The following is a 15828-nucleotide window of genomic DNA, read 5'->3' on the forward strand; positions in this document are numbered from 1 at the left end:
TTGGTTTCTTAGCCTGGTGGCTTTTCATGGTTGGAAATAGAACTTCTGGCCCTAACTCAATTTTCCCCTCGTCACAATCCACAGACAGAAGGGAAATGAAGGGACAGTCAACGAGACAAAGTGAGTGAGAGAGAGAGAGAGAGAGAGAGAGAGAGAGAGAGAGAGAGAGCTGTAAGCCATAAACAGCTGTCTCTACGCACCCCCCCCTGCTAATTTTGAGTGATTAATGTGAATGCTCTGATTAATAAATGTAAATAAATAATGCTTGATTGTGATGACAGCTTAGTTTTAACAGCCAGGCATTGTCCTGTGCTCCAGGACCTGTGGATTTTTTGATGCGTTCCATCCCAAATAGCAAAATTGCTGTGTCCCGGACCCGTCCCACACCCGACACTTTGATCCGGCCCACATACTGTGTGGAATGATGGCACTTGGGTGGTCCGCTCCTGTTTGCCAGATCTGGGCCAGAACCAAGCCATAGCAATGCCGCATGTGCCACATATTTGCCAAAGGTGGCCCATATTTGTTTTGTGATATTTGGGCCATATTCACCATTTACCACAAGGGCCACTTCAGGGTAACATCCAGATCACATGTTGCCCAGAGCACCGCATCTTTGCCCAAAAAGGCCCACATTTGATTTGGCATATTTGGGCCATATTTGCTGTTATAAATGTGGGCCACTTCAGACTCGCATCCATTTTGTCAGGGCCAGAAGAAGGCCACCAGTGCCGCATCATTGCCTGAAGTGGCCCACATCCGGATGCTATCTGGGATGACTTTTTCTCTCCCCCCTGACCCACCAGAACCACACCCTCTCTGTTCCGGGACCTCCTGACTTACACATTTAGCGCTGCAAGTGATCCGTGTTAGAGGTTGTGAACGCGTTCATTAGCACACATGTCAGTAACATTCCCCAGATATGTCATGTGAGCGCTGGTAACGGTGCTCTGAATGTTAAAGGCAGTTGCAACATCAACACCCATCAAATCCACCTTTTTGCACAACCTCCTTTGAATTTGCCTTCTCTCTCTCTCTCTCTCTCTCTCTCTCTCTCTCTCTCTCTCTCTCTCTCTCTCTCTCTCAGCCAACATTGGTTTAATCTGAAACACAAGCCCGGGGCTGCAGAAGTCACTCCACATCTTGTCAGGACAATATTTTCGTTGCGTACGTCTCCCAGTGGCGCTGACCTCGCTGCTTCCTTCTGATCTGTACGGCGCAGAGACACCCGGCCCACGTTGACGAGGCTGCCAAAGGCAGCCGAGGCGTATGTCTTAATTCGTTCGGGGCGCCGGCCCGGGTCGTCCGAGGTGCTGAAGTCCTCTCCGTCGTGTAGGAAGGGGGCTTATCTCTGGCCTTCTAGTACATTAGCCTGAGACTGTCGTGAAGGCCGGCGAGTTCTTAGGCGTCTGACAGAACCAAAGGTGCACTGTCATTTCATGTTACGTAGCAAAAAAAGTCCCACTTTTCCCTGACCTCCCCCACCCCCCCACCCCACCCCACCCCCATCACCACCGCTGAAATATTAAGGCAAGTGTTTTAAGTCCAAGTGTGCGTGCTGTTTCAATTTGCTCTTCTTGTAAATGCTCCTTTGTTTAATTATTCATCTGCATAAATGTGCCAACATGGTTATCGCAGGCAGCCGTGTTATAAGAGTAGGAAACCTCATTTTCATCTCGGATCCCAATTTTTTTTCTTTCTTAAAAAAAAAAAAGGTGATTCAAGCAGCTTTAAAATCTGCACACAGACTCGCACAAGCATCTCCGAATTTATTCATCCATGCATCCATTATCCTAACCGCTTATCCTTACCCAGGGCCACGGGGATGCTGGAGCCTATCCCCAGCAGTCATGGGGCGGCAGGCAGGGAGACACCCTGGACAGGCCGCCAGGCCATCACATGGCCCACACACACATTCACACCTAGGGACAATGTAGTACAGCTGATTCACCTGACCTACATGTCTTTGGACTGTGGGAGGAAACCGGAGCCCCCGGAGGAAACCCATGCAGACACGGGGAGAACACGCAAACTCCACACAGAGGACGACCCGGGATGACCCACCAAGGTTGGACTACCCCGGGGCTCGAACCCAGGGCTTTCTTGCTGTGAGGCAACTGCACTAACCACTGCGCCACCGTGCTGCCCTTCATAATAACATATATGACAGATAATGCGTGGGTTTCCTCCGGGTGCTCCAGTCCCCCCCCCACAGTCCAAGGACATGTAGGTCAGGTGAATCAGGCTCGATGTTGTTTTAAGCCCCCAACGTACTCTTCAAGGCAGCGCTGCATGGAAGGCACTCCCCGCCCCCTACAGTTTCAGCCAATCACAGCACTGGCACTAACCCTAACTAGTGCTGTGATTGGATGAAACTGTTGGGAAGGTGAATCAGTCATACAAATTGTCCCTAGGTGTGAATGTGTGTGTGTGTGTGTGTGTGTGTGTGTGTGTGTGTGTGTGTGTGTGTTGGCCCTGTGATGGCCTGGCATCCTGTCCAGGGTGTCTCCCCGCCTGCCGCCCAATGGCTGCTGGGATAGGCTCCAGCATCCCCGCGACCCTGAGAGCAGGATAAGTGGTTCAGATAATGGGTGGATGAATGAATGGATGGATGGATGGATGGATGGCTGTATAAACAACTGAATCTGATATTTTGGTTCTGCAGTTTTGTGGTGTACAAAAAAAAAAACAGATCTTGCTAAGCACGGCTGATCCAAAACCAACTTGGGGGGGGGAACACAAAAGCAAACCACCCCACGTGGCTTTGTCGCTGACCGTGCGTGCCGCCGGTCGGCAGCCGGGCACCGTGAGGGGAAAAGCCCCACACAAACACAACAGCTGTTGACTCTCGCGCCTTTATGTACCCCCTCTCCCGCTCAGCTCCACCAGCGGCTTAGAGGGATGTGTGCGTTTGGAGATGACAGCTAAAGGTGGACGTATGTAGTACAAACACAGCGTACGTGCTGCCGGTGGACCGGCCCGTGTGTCTCTCCAGCTCCCCTTCACAGATGGAGAGGAACGCCGCAGGTAAATAGGAGACCAAGCCAAGGATATGAAACAGGGATGACCGGGCTCCCACCGGAAGACCACAGTGGAACTGAGGGATTCTGGGATTCTGCGCTACAATGGATAATTAGGCAGGAACATCTGTTGGAGGAGGTCCCCCCCCCCCTCCCCCGCACCTCTGCAGGCCGTGGATCTTAAATCACTCTTGGCTGGAGGAGGACGGTGAGCAGCTCCAGTTATTTGCTTTGATAAATCGTTTGTATTAATCGCCAAGGTCCACCTGTACGCCGCCATATGGCCGCGATGGGGTAGTCGCACCCAAGCGTTGAAAATGCAAGCAAAAAAAAAAAAAAAACTTTTCTAGAGAGATAAATTAATTTAACATTTTCACAAGTCTGTACTTTCTTCAGGGCTTACCAGTGGCGGCTGGTGCTAAAAATTTGAGGGGGGGGGGCCGCAATTTACCTTGGCACACCTGACAGCTGTTTTAATGTCCACACAGTCAGAGTTATTAAGAAGGACAATGTAGCCTATCGATTTTATCAGGGTTCGTAGACGGTGGATGATTGACGGTCGAGAGGAGGCGTGGTGGTGGGTGTGTTGACAGTCACGAGAATTGTCCAATCACAATAGATCAAAAAACATTAAAGTGATACTGACGTCAGAATCTGAAGATTCCTATTGATAGGCTATGTTCCGAGTTGGAATGTGACCACGGAGACATTCAGTGGCCACTCGAGAGAGATCTGTGATTGACTGTAGACGGTGTCCAATGGCAAATGGTGCCAGCGGATACGTAGACACCAGTCTATTTGCATATAGGGTGTGTCCATAGCGAGACGCTGTAAAACCACTGAGAAGCCCCTCTTTCACCCCCACCTGCTAGCTACTCGGCTCGAGTTTGTGCTGTTTTGCTGAGACTTTATTATCAATGTTGCTACGAAGTATTGCTATCTATCTATCTATCTATCTATCTATCTATCTATCTATCTATCTATCTATCTAACAGTTATTTGTATCACCGAATCCTCCTCCTTGAAACTGTAATCGATTGGTATCGAGCCCCGCCCACCCAGGAAGACAGTAGCCAATAGCTTTGAATTCTTAAAACCACGCCTATTTTCGGTTGTGATTCAAACTCCCAATGTTAAAAAATGTGTTCAGAAAGGGCATGTCAGTCTCTCTTTAAAACAATACCAATTTACTGCCGATAAAAGTGGGAGTGTCTGGGGGGCATAGAACCGCGCCCCCCTGGAAAACCTGAAGAAACCAATCAGACAGCAGCCTCAGGTCACCTGCTCGCCACGAGTTTGAGGGCTTACATAAGGTGTGGTTTGGCCGGCGCCCCTCACCCAGGAAGTATATGTATTCAGACAGGAACCAACCAAATACCATTTGAACCAATATTTAATGCTGCTGACAGACTGAAAACACTTTTATTTCATAATTATTTGCATCATACAACTAAATTATATTTAACATGTTTAAGTAGATTTTCATCTCTTGATGTTTGAAGGGGGCGGCGCCCCAGCGCCCTGTACTGGCCAACCGCCGCTGGTGCTTATCTGTTTTTTCCCTCTTTTTAAAGTTGGATCTGTCATCCCCAGCCACAGTAAAAATGAAAAAATGAAAAATGAAATGGAAAAAAAAAAAAGATGTGCTTAAAATGAACTCCATGTGGGTGATCTAATCTTCCGTGTAGCTGATTTTGTTTGAAATGTGGACATGTGCCGTCTCCGCAGATAACATCAGACGGGAGCGGGGATTGATTCTCAGATTTAGCCAGCCTATAGGAAGACGAGGGAAGCGCGCCGTCGTCCGCCTCTCTCTGTTTGATACTGTGAATACTGCCGTGCTCGTCAAACATCCGCTAAAATGGAGCGGCGAATTGGGTTTCTGGATTCCTGCCCACACACACACACACACACATCCCCGCCCTGCATCCTGTCACCATCTCATAAACATCAGTTTGAGACAGTGTCAGCAATGACAGGAAAAAAACATGGCAGCCCATCATCGTGTGATTGAAACGTGAGGAGGGGGGGGGCATATATACCACCGTGTCCCGTTGAACGACACGCGAGGGTTCATTGACCTTGGAAATGTAGAATGATACTTTAATTTCACCGCCATCATCAACTTGTCCCTCAGCTCATCAGCCACCATATATATATATATATATATATATATATATATATATATATATATATAATGTGTGTGTGTGTGTCTATATATGTATGTGTGTGTATATATATGTGTGTGTATATATATATATATATCAAGGCCCAAGTCACCCAACCCATACTCCCTGTGCTGTGTAACCTGACCATTAGAGAAAATCTGTGCTCTCCTCTGGAAGCTAAAAGATGGAATAAATTGATAAATAAATACACGTGGTGAAATCAGGCCAAGGAGAAAAAAAAGGGCGGTGAGAAATCCATCAGGATGTCATTTTTTGTGTGCCGTTTCTCTCCCTCTCTCTCTCTCCCCCCCCCTCTTCCTCTCTCTCTCTCATTCGCTCTCTCTCTCTCCATCTCCCCTCTCCCCATCCAGATAGATATCAGCTCATTCCAAACCTCACTTCCATTAACCTGTTCACAGGTTGCCAAGAGGGGAAGTAGTATTTTTCCACTTTCCTATCAACTCCCCTCACCTAAACACATATACACATACACAAACACACACACACACACAGAGCCACCACCCCCCACCCGTCTCATGCTTCTCCCCCCCCCCTCCCACTTTCCATCCATCCGAGTAGGTACCTGGAAAAGATAATTTCCTCTCCGCATTACGGCAGGGCCCTTCCCCAGCTGACCCCAGGGGCCACTGTGATGATGCAGTGTGGGAGCGCCGAGTGTCTCTAATGAAGGGGTCGCAGCGGACTCGCTGGCCGGCACTAACGCATACTTACACATGCAGGCCCCTCCGGCGCACTGCACAGCTTTAGGCCTGTTTTAGACGGGAAAGGATGCTCGCTCGACTCCTTGCACGGTACAGTACAGTACAGTACAGTGGTTGTTGTCGTTGCAGTGTTTAGATGTGTAACTCCTGACCCTGACTTCTAACTCACCCACTCACAAACCGACATTTAGTCAACCTTTTAGAGTGAGATTCACAACCCAGTTTATTGACCCAAGTATGTTTCCACCCACGCAGAAATGGACTCGGTTCGATTCGAGCAGGTCGCGCAACTCTTAAGACAAGAGACAACATATAATCCACCGTTTAGCTGTGTTTTGATCGACGTTATAATCCTTACTGGTAAGAAAATTGAAAATATATTTTCTCTGCACCTCCACCGCTGTTCCCTCTTAGTCTCCCCCTCGTATTCTGTCACTAGGTATTGTCCATGTGATGTCATTCAAGGTAGGATTTCACAGAAACCCCATCGACAGAGTTGTAAGTGAGACGTTCTCTACCGCCTGTCACCTGCTCAAACAAATCAGTCTTTTGATCGAAGTGTTTGATTGTTTCTGATGTGTCAGCTTGCTTTTCTGGTCTGTGGGTTAGCTAAAAACATGATTGAGACGTGCTAACTTTAGCTCTGTTGAACCGCTGCAACAGGATCCGTTTTACAATGTCAATGTTAAGCATCCAGGCAGTTACAGGTGTAAATGGAGGCGTTCCTCCCCCCCAAAAAACGACCCCGTAGGTCGTTTGTACAAGCAGCTTATTACGACCTACAGTTATGTTTTAAAGTAAAGCGACCTCTAGCGGTCGTGTAAGTAACGACAATCTGGTGTCTCGGGTGCGTCGTCATCGTGTGACCTTTGACCTTCGTTACCAATCAAAACGCGACGAGCCAACGGATGGGGGAGTGCAAGAAGTATTGATACTCTTGTAAACTGTTAGTTTCTTCACCAATCTTCCCGAGCTGTGTTTGCTGAACAATAATAGAGTCCCAATGTCCTCAAACGAGTGCGTCATAATTAGCAGCGTTGCAGGGTAGGAACAAACGACCTATGTGGTCGTATGGGTCAGAGGACTTGTGCAGATGATATGTACCCGTTAGCAGTCAGTACTAGACCTTTACATCCAATTTCAAACTCAAGACAAATCCCCATATCGTTCCGTTTACAATGACTTGTACTTTGCGTCCGTGCCGCTATAGCACGCAGCAAAGTCTGCAAGTTTTAAGAAAGGCCCGGTGTGATCCGCCGCCCCATGGAGAACCGGTTGCTGTCCTGCGGACTGCCATCCGCAGGTAGCCGGAGCGAGGCTTCGAGGAGGATGTCTTTGACGGGAGGTGTGCAAGTGCCTTGCTGCAGCAGCTTGTGTGCTGTGTCGTGATACGTAGGGCTAATCGCCCCTCACTCCACTCAGGCATGAGAAACATAGAGAGGAGTATGTGTTGGGTACGATGGGGGGGGGGGGGTACTCGGATATTAAAATTCTAGGCGTCTGCGTCTTGCCCAGAGCAGGATAATCCCATTATGCCTCGGGTCACAGCAGTGCACGCATGGAGAGAGAGGCACAGCTCACTTCAAAATACACTGCGTACGGTTGACGAGAATAACACAAACAGCCACCCGAAATAACATCAAACTCCAGCCCAGAGTGAACTACCACATCCAATTTAGGGACGGGAAATACCACCGGTATTGAAAACTGGGTAGAACAACACAATTAGATGAATAAATGTGGGTGGGGTGGGGGTTCTATGCAGACTTTTTTTTTTACAGTTCATCTCGGATGTTTACAAGAGCCACCGGGTTTTCATTACACTTTGTCAGCTTTCATTACCAAGTGCGAAAATTTAATTTCACGTGGTGCGCCTGACAGTTTCTCAAACGAAATTCGTCCTGTCAAGGTACGACCTTAGCGCAACCCAGCAGATGGTGTCGGTGTACCAGAGAGCTCTGGTTTACTGAATGCATGTCTAAGTGTGCATTGTGGCTTTTTTTTTTTGGAAGCTAGAAGTGGGTTAGGTGTGCTTCATCTCAGCTGTCCTCTGAATGCCTGTTATACTTCTACATACTTAGCTGAGCGACCAGAGGAACTTGGATCTCACCGTCCATTCCAAGATGATTGGCTGTTTCCCTGCCTGCAGAGAGCATGACTATTCCTCAGCTACTTTTCAAAGGAGCTGTATTATAGATTGGGACCATTTAAAGCTGGAATCCGGGTGGCGTGGCGGTCTATTCCGTTGCCTACCAACACGGGGATCACCGGTTCGAATCCCCGTGTTGCATCCGGCTTGGTCAGGGGTCCCTACAGACACAATTGGCCATGTCTGCAGGTGGGACGCCGGATGTGGGTATGTGTCCTGGTCGCTGCACTAGCACCTCCTCTGGTTGGTCGGGGCTCCTGTTTGGGGGAGGGGTGAACTGGGGAGAATAGTGTGATCCTCCAACACACTACGTCCCCCTGGTGAAACTCCTCACTGTCAGGTGAAAAGAAGTGGGTGGTGACTCCACATGTATCGGAGGAGGCATGTGGTAGTCTGCAGATCAGCAGAGGGGGTGGAGCAGTGACCAGGACGGCTCAGAAGAATGGGGTAATTGGCTGTTCCCCTGGTGAAACTCCCCACTGTCAGGTGAAAAGAAGCAGCTTGGCGACTCCACATGTATGGGAGGAGGCATGTGGTAGTCTGCAGCCCTCCCCGGATCAGCAGAGGGGTGGAGCAGCGACCGGGACGGCTTGGAAGAGGGGGGTAATTGGCCAAGTACAATTGGGGAGGGAAAAAAGGGGGGGGGGTGCCACTTAGTATTATGTAACCTCACTCCATGGTCCAGATGGATAAAACGACAAGTTATTAATGGAGGAAAATTACGGATTGCACCTTTAATGAAAAAACTGACTGGAACAAATTCATTCAGAAAACCTGTGGACTATCTTAGCCTCTTTGGGAGGGACATGATCTGTTAGTCTCTGCTGCTGGTGTGCTTGTTTGGCTGCAGCTTGCTTTAGCCATCCTGCAGCCTGTTTGAATAGACTTTAAGTTTGCCAAAGCTAACGTGTTGCTGTTCGAATGCAGTCAACAGGTTTCCCTCTTTTCTTAGGAAATCATCTTCCCAAGTTTTCCAAGGACATTTTCTACGACTTGCTCTGGTATGAAATGACCATCTTTGCCCCCCAAGGTCATATTATTCAGAATTATCTATCACACACACACACACACACACACACACACACACACACACCATTCCTTAAAGGATAATTCCAATTTTTTACGACCCGGAAGCCTTGGTCCCATATCCAAGATCTCCACAATGAAGCCAGTGAGTAAAATGATATATAAGCCAATACGCACGATGGCAAAACCTAGGAAACTGAGACCCAGGTTGTAAAAAAAAATGGATTTATCCTTTAAACAATGATCATTTGAGTTTTACAAGAATTGTCTCCATTTACCAACATTATATTTCTCAGGGAGTTTGAAATAAGGAAATGGAGCTTGGTGTACCTTCATGGACGAGCACCGTTGTGACATTTGGCACCACCACACACACCGGCGGTCTCTAAATGGACCGGATAACTTTTAGCTGATCACCGAACATATAGCCCAAACTTGAAGCACCGATGAGCAACCGCAGGCAAAAATGTTGAAAAACTGTATCAGCTCAGCAGACTAAAATAATATTTTGTGACCTAATTTTATGATTTTCCACAACTTCAGCGATATTTCCAGGACATTCGATCGGTTTTATCATTTTCCAGGTGTTTTCCATTACTGGAGAACTAGTCAATAGTTTTCCAGATAGTCGACCCCATAGGTCATTTGTACAAGCAGCTTATTACGACCTATAGTTACGTTCTAAAGTTAAGCGACCTCTAGCGGCCGTGCTGCCAATAGCAATCTTAGTTACTATACTAGACGGCAAAACGACACAAAAACGCACTGACTACATATTCTATTCTCAAATTGTTTTATCACTATTTGCTGACTACTTACCTGTATTAGCCTGTCTATGGGGCGTTGTAAAAAGGATGTCAACAAGTTGATAAAAACCCACGATGCGAAACGTATCTGTGGCATATCTCCTGCCGCCGGTTGGGGGCGCTAGTTTAGGAAACGCTCCTGTGGGCCGTACTAGAGGGCATACGACCTATGTGGTCGTATGGGTTGGAGAACTCGTAGGAATCTTTCGATATTCTTGGACGCTGTTTTTATGATGTTTCTATATGTGAGCACTGTGCAAACTGGACTTCCTTTTCCGTGCAAACTTGTGTGCCCATTCATAAAACCCGGCCTTGAACACACCTTAACCGGCTTTGTGGATCTGCTTTATATTTGTGGCCACAGGGGTTGAGCTGCAGGGATAGGCTGCAGCATCCCTGAGAGCAGGATAAACGGTTCGGATAATGGATGGATGGATGTATGGATGGATGAAGTAACCCTTCCATGCAGTGCCAGTGGTCCATGATGACAAACTGGGGTGACTTGTCAGTGTTGATCCATAACCACCTCCGCGTGTCTACCATGAGGATATCCTGGCCCGGCCCGTTTCATGGTGGCGGAGAAAGAAGGGTGCCACGCGGGGACATCAGACTGCCGGCTTTCAGAGAACGCACGGTGGGCTTTCAAAACACATCAATCCATCGTCCTTTCTTCAGCTTTTGTGACGGCCTTTTCATGCTACAGCAGAGAAAACCCAGTGGCTGTGTGGAGTGAAAAGACAGTTTAGTATTAATAGAATATTAGCACACATAAAGGTGAATCACTGAGGGATTGTGTTTCAATACTGTGGGGGCTATAAAGTGCACAAAAGGTTAATTCTCAGATCCAAGGGTGGATTTGTGTCATTGTTTGTAGAGTGAAAGGGTTTTTCTTTTTCAGGGGGACTAGATTCATGCTCTCTCTCTTTCTCATTCTCTCTCTCCCTGTCTCTCTGTCTCTCTCTCTCCCCCCTCCTGGCACTGTGGTGGTCTGATTAATCTTAATGAATTATGCAAATGGCCTTTATCTCAAATGATTTAGGAATGTTTCAGGATTGTTTTATTAATGCACTTTTGAATTACCCCGTATAATCACGTAGCCTTTCTCCCTCTGCCGCGCGGCGTTTGTAATTCATCGCCGGGTCTTTATTAAATCCTCGGTGGTCTCTGGCGTATTTGCCAGCGCGAAGGAGAAATTAGTCATTACTGTAATTTAATGATTTCTGACCAAACAAGAGAACAACCTGGAAAGCTCACTGTAAGGAGCCCTCCATACCCCCGCCCCCGCCCCTCTGCCCCTGCACCGCCGGTCCGGGTCTTTGGGAGCATTTTGCTGAATTGATTTAGTTCATTATGGGGAGCGTTCTGCAGCGAATGTTTCAATTATGGAGGGAGAAGAAAACTAACTTGCAAGATATGAAATGCCCCCATAAAGAGACCGGCTCATTTAAAATGGGGAATGGGGAATGTACTGGAGAGAATTCGGGGGGCAGCCGGGACGCGAACCCGGGTCTCCCGCGCCACGGGTGGCTACGTTAACCAGTCGACTAAAGGGTCCGACCCGTTAGCCAAGGGCTACCGGGTCTAGTTATCCATGGTCGTTACACTACCCCCCCCCCGCCCTTTTGGGAAGCGCGTCCCTGCGCTTCAGAATACCAACTCCCTCTGGCCTCACGGTCTCACCATCCCACTTCTGACACCAGTGTAGTGAACCACCGCAGCCGGGACGCGAACCCGGGTCTCCCGCACCACGTTAACCAGTCAACTAAAGGGTCTGACCCGTTAGCCGAGGGCTAGTGAGTCTAGTTATCCGTGGTCGTTACAGTATAGACGAGACTGTCCTCCGCCAAAAAACGACCCCATAGGTCGTTTGTACAAGCAGCTTATTACAACCCATAGTTAGGTTTTAAAGTTAAGCGACCTCTAGCGGCCGTGCGGCCAATAGCAATCTTAGTTACTATACTAGACGGTGAAACAACACAAAAACACACTGACTACATATTCTGTTGTTCTCAGTTTGTTTTTGTCACTATTTACTGACCACTTACCTTTATTAGCCTGTCTATGAGGCGTTATAAAAAGGACGTCAACAAGTAGATAAAAACCCACAATGCACAGAGGCGAAAAGTATCTGTGGCGTATCTCCAGCCGCCGGTAGGGGCGCTGATTTAGGAGACGCTCCTGTGGGTCGTATTAGAGGGTATACGACCCATGTGGTCGTATGGGTTGGAGGCAGCACGACCGCAGGAGGTCGCCTAACTTTAAAACGTATCTGTAGGTCGTAATAAGCCGCTTGTACAAACGACCTATGGGGCCGTTTTTTTGGTGGAGGACAGTCTCCTCAGAACAAAACTATTTAAAAAAAAAAATTTTTTTTTAAAAAGAGAAAAGAAAAGGATCGTTTTATGTTATTACACAGTGCCGCAATCTTCCTGGGATTTCCGGCGATGGCTCGGCCCCCACAGATGGCTCGCGTGTTGAAAGTGTGAGCGCGACAGATGTAGCGAGCAGTGTGTATTTACATTAATAGAATGTTTCTTATTATCACATCAGAGGATTATATAAGCTTTGCCATCCCCGGGGTGAACGTGTCATACGGGGGTGAAATACAAACACATCTCTCCACCTGTGCGCCCGGCCTATCTCTCCGCCTCCTGCCTTCATTACCTGTGTTTGGCTTCCACGGGGAGGAGGATGGAGCTGCATGTTGATAAGGATATCAGTAATAATAATGGCCACAGAATATATCCGTGGCGGAATAGGGGGAACGTGTCATTCGCCCTTGGCCCCCCAACAGATTATGGCCGCAGCCAGCACAAAAACAGCATGGCCGCCGGGGCCCCAACTAATCCTGCCTTGCTCCGCAGTTTGGCGTTCGCTCTCGTCCATTTTTTTTTTTCCCCTCGTATTTTTTATTACCCACCCCCTCTGCTTCACTGCTGCATGGTCTGAATTCCCAGAGACGGTTTATTTTTGTAAGCTTTTAATGACATGCACTAACAGCGCTTTTGGGATTTCTCACAGGCAGAGGCGAACAGGAAATCTCCCAGAGGGGGCAAAAAAGTAAAATAAAATAAAAAAAATCTGCACTTTTATTTGGGATGGAGGCGTGAGTAGTAGATGGGGGGCCGGGGGTGTCGGTTCAGGGTCTTTTTCATTTAACAGCCACACAAAAAGAGCACCGCAAGTTTCCCACTTTTGTATGGAAATAATTTTCCAGGCCTTTTCAAGGACATTTTCCATGACCTTTGCGTACAGAAGGTCGTCCTATTCGGTATTAAAGAGGTACTTATACACTTAAACCTGTTTTTCAGCTGTAAACTGAATGGCATGAATGTGCGGTGATGAAACACATCATATTGACATTTCTTACCAAATTTATAAAAACCGGCATTTCATGGGTCGAAAATGGCTCAGCACGCAATCTACTGTTTTAAATCAGCCCTGAACCTCGCAAGGCCGATGCTGGCGTAGAGCCGACCGGCTGGGACTTACTTGCGTCATGACATTTCTATACGAAAAGAATGTTAGCGCCCTCTAATCAGAGGTGGACGACCCACCGCCCTGGCCCCGCCCAGCCCCGCCCTTGAGTATACTATATAGTCGGTGAAACCGTCCTCGTCATTCACAGTTTACTGGCCAACTTTGTGCCTTTGTTTCATTTTCTATCACCCTTTTGAATTCCTCTCAGCTTACAGTTTTAGTTATGGTATTTCATCATTTTCAGTTTTGGTGCGATGGTTTGGACTTGTCAGTCCCTGTTTCTGTGTTATTCAACTTTATGTGTTCTGGGGCACATCTGAGACCTCACAAAGTGAATGTCAGGGTTCCTGTGCGAAGCTGCAGCATCCGGAGATGTCTAGAAAAAGAATTTGGAAAACTGAATCCTTAAGCTTAGAAATTGTGGAAAAGTTAGGAAAACGATGGACATGTATTGTTCGGCAGTATCAATGCGCTATATGTTCACATCACATTTTTGCATGGTTTCAGACCTTAAGTCATCTCAAATATTGCAATGTTTCTTACCATGAAGAAATCATGAAGAATAATTATCGCTACGGTAATGCAACATATTTACTGTGGGCTGACTATCAACATAAATAACACTGAACACCAACCAGAAACCTCAAATCTAGTGAGGAGATTTAAGATCTGGGAGAGGTATTGAATTTTGAAATACAGACTATATCTGAGCTGCTGAAATAGGGCCCTGTGATGGCATGGCGGCCTGTCCCGGGTGTCTCCCTGCCTGCCGCCCAATGGCTGCTGGGATAGGCTCCAGCATCCCCGTGACCCCAATTGGGATAAGTGGCTTGGATAATGGATGGGATGGATGGTTTGGACTTGTGCTTTTGATGGCTATAGAAGCCCCACTAGAGTGCATTCTTTCCCTCCAGACCCTCATATGACTCAGCAGTGGTTGTCAGTGGCAGGACGGTGCCTCAGTAGCAACACCGCTGCTATGTACATTTGCAATTTGCATTTTCCACGAGAGTGCTATTCTAACTACATGGAGGTTGAGTTGAGATTTGTGTCAACCCATCATCTTCACCTCACTCGGTTCCAAACCCCGCCCCCTGCTCAGCCCCTCCCCCTCTCTCAGCCCCCTAGCCCCTTGCCCACTTTTTAGCAATTTACAAAAGTATGCAGTGGGTGAGGTTAAGTTCAGACCTGGGGGAGAAGTTACACTTTACCTATCAGTGGAAGTCTCAACAGTTTCTAAATGGACTGTGTAACTTTTAAAAGTTCACTGAAAAGACCACCCAAATTTCCACACTCGTGCGCAATCTCAATGGTCAAAAACTTGCCATTTCGACTAAAAATGCCGGTAAAAATATGCCAAGGGAAAATAAAATTATGTAACATAACCTAGCAGTTTTCCATGATCTCAATAGTATTTCTGGGACATTTAATCAATTTTGTCATTTCCCGGGTCCAGTTTTTCCCAAGACACATGGGAATCCTGCACCAGCCCAGGTATTGACATATAATTTGGTAACTCCAAATTAAAAGGTCATACATTATGCACAAACAACCAAGTAATATACGAGTAAAATAGATGTCACTCAACTATGATGAGTGGTAACTACTGATTGAAATATGAGTAAAAGAGGTTCTTTTCTATATCTGTAGTTTGCTTCCTTGATATTATGATGAGCTGTTAAATATAATTTATATCAAACCCTGTGGGGGATAAAGTCACAAGTCACATTGTTCCAAACACAAACATTTTAAATCCTTTGTGTCACAGGGATAAATAGTAGTTAGCTGTTAAACTTGAATATAAGGTGAATTATCTTTACTATGGTTATTCACCTTATCTTCTCCTGGGTTGCCACCTTGTCGTGGTGGAGAAGCTTGCATGTACTACTGATCCCAGGAGCTATATATGCCGTCCAGAGCTTGGCTCCTGGTAGGGTCCCCCAAGACGGATAGGTCAAGGGGGGAGGTTCTAAACCAGGGGTGGGACATCTTATCCAGAAAGGGCCAGTGTGGGTGAAGGTTTTTATTCCAACCAAGCAATTACACACCTGTGTCTCCTAATCAAGTTTCTCAGCAAAGACTGTACTGGTTGATTAGTGGGATCAGGTGTGCAACTGCTTGGTTGGAGCAAAAACCTTCACCCACACCGGCCCTTTCTGGATACGATTGCCCACCTCTGTTCTAGGCGAAGTGCAATCCAACAAAGACCTCAACGGTGGAACTGGAGGAAGATGTCTCCAGGTCTCAACGGCAGTGAAGGTGGGTGAAGGCTGCAACAGAGGGTGGTGCCCAATCGTCTTGGTTCTCCATGCCATTGGACTCTGGCCACCTCCTGCCAAGGACCACGTGGTGGCTGCAGGAGCGTCAGCCGCTTCACGTAAAAAGCTCTCACGCCCAGGTGTCCTCCCATTGTGCGGCTCCAGGATCGGCCTCTACGCCCACCTGAAGACCCAGAAG

This window comes from Lampris incognitus, chromosome 2, assembly GCF_029633865.1.
Source record: "Lampris incognitus isolate fLamInc1 chromosome 2, fLamInc1.hap2, whole genome shotgun sequence".
In the NCBI taxonomy this organism is placed as follows: domain Eukaryota; kingdom Metazoa; phylum Chordata; class Actinopteri; order Lampriformes; family Lampridae; genus Lampris; species Lampris incognitus.